Source organism: Phalacrocorax carbo, unplaced genomic scaffold (assembly GCF_963921805.1).
Source record: "Phalacrocorax carbo unplaced genomic scaffold, bPhaCar2.1 SCAFFOLD_226, whole genome shotgun sequence".
Taxonomy (NCBI): Eukaryota; Metazoa; Chordata; class Aves; order Suliformes; family Phalacrocoracidae; genus Phalacrocorax; species Phalacrocorax carbo.
Window position 1 is genome coordinate 25,969 of NW_026990512.1, and position 5,558 is coordinate 31,526.

At 49.0% G+C, this 5,558-nt stretch overlaps 1 long non-coding RNA gene across 1 annotated transcript; it reads right to left on the reverse strand.

Moving 5' to 3' along the window:
• Nucleotides 1-3,041: 3,041 nt before the first annotated feature.
• On the reverse strand, nucleotides 3,042-4,989 carry LOC135311384 (uncharacterized). Its single transcript, XR_010371036.1, has 3 exons — nucleotides 4,910-4,989; nucleotides 4,417-4,543; nucleotides 3,042-3,210 (listed from the first exon to the last, which is right to left on the reverse strand). It is a non-coding gene; the product is annotated as an uncharacterized LOC135311384 (long non-coding RNA).
• Nucleotides 4,990-5,558: the final 569 nt, after the last annotated feature.

The following is a 5,558-nucleotide window of genomic DNA, read 5'->3' on the forward strand; positions in this document are numbered from 1 at the left end:
CTCACCCGATGGTTCATTCTCCCTCTGACTGCAAGAGAGATCATCCAAACCAAGGTCCACCACAAGCAGATGACCAACATCTGTCGCCACCGCTGCCACGCCACAAAACCCTTGCAGAGCCCGGTGCAGGTGCCAAGGCCTCGCGCTGGCTCCTCCGGGGTTAGTTATGGGCTCTACAGCAGTTACCTACAGGAAAACTACAAGTTAGTATTTCAGCTCTTTGACAAGCTTTGATAGAAATCACTCAAAAGTGAAGCCAGAATCAGCCCATCAGAAGCAAGAAAGTAAATACAGGGTTCTCAGACTTAAAAACACAGCATTGATCCCAATTATATCCAGACAAAACAAACAAACCAACCAACCCCCAAAAATGTCCTGTACAAAAATCCGTTACTGCCTTCCGTTTACGGGGTTTCCTGCAGGGATTTCGCTGAGCTCACTCCAACTGCAATGGTGCAGTCTATTATTACAGCTTACCAAGTTCCATTTTCTACTTAGAAACCATTAACTCAAAGACAACACAGAAAATCCGTTAAATGCAAGAAACTTGACCGTATTTAAGGGACTGGAGTAAGAAAGGCCAAACTCACTCTCGCTCTCCCACGGCCCCCAGCCCGTCAGCACTGGGATACAGCCCACGCCTTCTTTGCCAAACAGGTACTAGGGCAAATCTCGGCTCTCAGTCAGACGCGGCAGCGGCCAAGTTGCAGGGGAGACACACCGCTGCCACGGCAAGGGAGTATTGTTACAGAGAGCGGAAGGGAGATACCAGCTTAGGGAAAGCTACACCAGTCCTCATTTAGAATCAACAGAGCAACCAGGGAAAGCAGAAAAGTTTTCAGTGCCGAAACAGCGGCAAAAAGCCCAGCAGCTGGTTCGCCAAAAGCCAGCTCCGGCTGAGGAGAAGCGCACGCTGCTCTGTAACACGCGGAGCCGCCTGCCAGCAGCTTTAGTACAAGGCCCTGATGGAGACAGACCTTTCCGCACCTGCAGCCCCTCCCGGGACAGCCCTGACGGCTCCAGCAGAGACACCAGCACGTGAGGGCTCCTGCACTAAGGCTCCACAACAAAAGAACACGGGCTGCCCTTCAGCCTCCTTGCATAATGTCACACAGTGACACCAGGGAGCTTTACATCAACAGCAACCTGTTACACGACAACGGAACAGAGCAGTGAGCACCACAAGGAGTCCTTTTTTTATATAGATTGGGTTTTCTCCCCAGAGGTGGGGAAAAATTGACCAAACCTCGAAGCCCCAAAGTTCTCTCCTCTCCCGTGTCAAGCACTTGCTGTGACTGCGCTGCCTGGCAATCTGCTACAGAATTTACCTTTCCCCTGGGCCACAAGAATTCTACTCCTAGAAGTGCCCGCAGTATTTGAGACAACTTTATATTGTTTCACACTTCCTGGAAATCAGATGAAATCTCCAATCTTCTCAGCTACTCAAAGCACCACCAAAAGTGCGTTGATTATTCGAATTCTTGCTGCTCCAAGCCTTGATGACTCTCAGGAGGAAAGCAGAAACACTGCACATATCGTGCTGCGGAATCAGCCAAAGTTCCCGTGTTGCTGTTAACTTCTTTTTCTTTTAAGGTCTCGTTTTGTTGTTGTACAACTGGCCCCAAATCCACCTTTTCCACTTTTGCATACAGGTTCCCAGTTTTAACGCTTCAGTTTTCCCTGTAGAAGCTCCTGGAACTGCCTATTTTCCCACGGCACCAGCCACTGGCTTTGCACACTCTCCTACACTGCTGCCAGCTCCTTCTGGGAACGAACGCAGAAATCCTGTCTCAGCTCCCTGACTCTGCATGCTGCCCTTCTGCCTCACACAAACCAGGAAGAGTGGGGAAAATACCATTCCAGTGCTCTGAAACATGCAACCGTTATAAACCAATTTAATACCGTTAATGTTTTCAATTCAGATTTGCTTTTACAAGTCTGAATGACTGCACGTCTATGTCAGCGCACAGCTTGCCTTTCCATCTCAAACGCTGAGATTTATCAGGACGATCGGCAAACCCACACAGCGGAGCACCAACCCAGCTCAGCTCGTTAGAAAGCACCACCACACAAACGCTCACTGCCAGCAATCACACTGTAGCGCTACAGACAAACAAACCCCGCCTGGATTCTAGCAAGTCAAACCAAACCACGCTCTGGAAAGCTGAGTAATACGGAAGTATTTATCTGTCGCAGATTCTAAGGTGGTAAAGACAGAGGGAACCTTGATGTTCCATTACCTTAAGGTGACTCTTGTCTACACTCAGACAAGGAGCCGAGGGGAAAGGACGTCATCTGAGTTTATGGGTTAGAGAAGGCAGGGAAAATTAGCAACGTTACACCAGAGTATCCCACCGGCACAAGCACCATATGCAATAAGCAGAGGTTCAAGGGCTTCAGGCTGAAAGTCAGTCTGTAACCACCTGCCAGGTAACGCAGTGAAGCCTGTTTTTTCCCATCCTAAGTCAACAGAAAAATGTGCTTTGCTCTAAAGTCACCTGCTTGCTAGTCCGAGACTCCTGGGAATGTGCCGAAGTCAGCTACAGCACAGCCATGGAAGTCTGAGATGTTTTAAAGACAGTATTTCTGACATAATGAACCATTCAGGACATGTATGTTACCAACACTTGAAAGGCAGGGTGAGGACGAGTTCTTTGTCACTCTGGCTATAAAAAAAGGTAGTTTTCAAGGCCTTTTTGTCAAAGTGGAGAATGAGGTAACTACGTGCTCTACTGCAAAACCAGAAAACTTGTTTGACTCTCAGCAAACTCAAAGGATAACGGTACCGTTAACCCCACGATTTCACATCAAGGTGCTCTCGACTGGACACTCTGCAGTGACAGTATGATGACACAATAGAGAAAATGTACGTCCTAGCAAAGGGACGCTCCAAAGCTGCTCCTGAAACAGCGTTATGCAGCACCTGACAACGTTTCCCCCATTAAAAAGCACCTACCCTTCCTGGCAGAACTACTGCTGTAACCACGCTCGATGTTCCAAGGTCGTACAGGCAGAGAACACTTCCCTCTGCTTCTCTCAAGCCAACCAGCAGCCCCGTTCCCGTCTGCCAGGAAACCTCCTTCACCACGCGGATGGTGGGAGGCTGCTCACGGGCTCCACTGAAACGGTGTGCAGAGAGCCGCTCTCCCGTCACAGCGCTCACGACCTCCAGCTGAGGGCCACACGCCAGCCAGGCCAGCCCATCTCTCCCTGGAAGAAGAGAAAAGGCTGGCTAAAGCAAACTCCCAAGAGAGGGTTGAAAACAACGGGAAAATCACACTCACTGCCCCTTTGCTTCAACAGAAGTACCTCACAGAGCAAGAGAGGCTTACCGAATTCGGGTCGGTTATTGAAAATCACCCACTGAATCCTCAACCAATGCATCGTAAAATGAACCACCTTATGATTTTGCATTTGGACTTGTCATTCCTGCACTGAAGAATTCTGCTTGTTTGGGATAAAGATTACAATAGATTGGTCTCTAGTCTTTATACCATATTCAGCTTGGTTTTGCTAGAAATCATCTAAATACATATGAGAATACAACTCCTAAAGCATACTTCAAATATGGCAAAATCTCAGCCAATTCTTTTCTAGTTGACTAACTTTGCTCGACACACGCCTACTTTGGGCAGGGGTTTGGACTTCAACAAGGAATTACCTCAAAATGGGCACTGCGGGAGCCAATTTCAACTTTTACACGCGCTGATCACAGAGAGAAGTTAGCACATTTAGTTTCACTGAACTACTTCCAACACAAAGGGAGTATTAACTCAACTCCTGCACTTACAGTCACACAGAGAGATTCTACATGGTCTCAGCAGAAGCCCGGACACCCAGGCAGGCCCCCAGCGCTACCTTCAGATCACCGACAAAGTCAGCTACCTCATCTGCTCAGCCGCTCTCAGCAGCTCTCCCGGGACACTCCTCTGCGTCCCATTAAATGCTCTGCAAACCTGGCTGCAGCGCCCAACAGGGCTTTCCTCTTCCTTCTGTTTTTAGTCAGGCTAGGAAAGAAAAAGCAGGGGGGGTTGCCTCTCTAACACTGTGGGAGAACTAGTTCTGCACGGGATGTTATGATGGTACCAATAAATACAGCCCAAAACCACACCAGGACTCTTTTGTAAACTGCCTTTCATTCCATTAGAAGTTGAGGAGGGCTCACTGACTTGCCCGTGTTATTTTAATAGCTCAAGACTGCCGCAGGCTGTTGTCCTTTCAAAGTTTAACTCTACTAATGTTTTAATGTTAACATTTTTCATCATTTTGTCATAGCTCATCCTTTCTGTTCTCTCAAAACCTGACGCACCTGAGCAGCACCAACCTGACACAGCTGATGCTGTGACCCCGTGCCTCAGGTCACCTCCAGGCAGTAACAACTTCACAGCAAGACCCAATTTCAAGGAAAAGGCTCACCTCTGGAAAACCGCCCACGCAGCACAGACCCTCGGGTGAGCTCATCTTCCCCAAGAGCCTGAATGGTCACCTCGGGAAACTGCAGCAGGCTGCTCGTTACCTGAGCCGCGAGGTCTCGCATTCTTCACTGTGAATAGAGAAGACAATGCCAAAAGAGGCTCCTGACAGCCATCGACATTTTTGAGATTGACAGAACTTTCATCCCTTTGCCGTGAATAATCTCCCGGCCACCTCCTGCGGCTCTTTTCCTTAACAAAAGGGCACTCAGGACAGGTTTGGATCTCACAGCAGAGCAAAAGCAGAATCCTTTGCTTTTCTGATGCCTACGAGATCACCAACAAAAAGGGACGCAGGGGTACTGACAGGATAAACAACATGGGAAAAAAGCCCAAGACACTGGAGTCAAGTCAAGCAAGGCGGCACGAGTCAGAGAGTGAGTTTTGCATTAAAAAGCTCCAGAAAATAAATAAAAAAGAACAAGTTGAGAAATTACATGTTTGAGCAGAATCACATCCAGCCAAGTCAGTGTTCTGGGATGTCACCGTTGACTGACATGTAGTACATGAAAGTCAGATTCAAAGGCCAACAATGTTACGGGCTTACTGAAGGAAAAGCTACAGATACGGTCAGTCGCAGCTGCAGACGTGATGTCACAAACCAGGTTCACTTCAGTGCCACCAAAAGAGAGGCCTTGCTGCTGCCCCCATCTCTCCATCTGCTCCTTCCTTCTGCTCCTGTATCCCTGTGCCTTCCCTTGCCCTGACCTGCACACGTTTTAGAGCTCCTTAGGAGCCACATTAACTCCCCAAGCAGACAGGGAACGCACCCACAAGAGCAGAGAGTTTCCCACCAGCTTAGAGAGTGAAACGGGGTTGCAGAGAGAGCCAGCAAGCATAAAAGCTGGCACAAGGAAGGAGGCAGGACACTGCACCGGGGAGAAGGAGAGGGGATTTGCCCATCTCCATTCTGTGGCCGTAAGCCGTCCTGCTAGCTCATGCACGTGTCAAACCACACACTCACTTTGCAAGGAGAGCTGCAAGAAACCCCTTCGCTTTTAGAAAGGGCAGCACCCAAGGCACTCTCAGCCAGCTCTGGACTCCCTCGTGCACGTAGAGGCTCACTCTCGCACGGAGGGAGGCTGA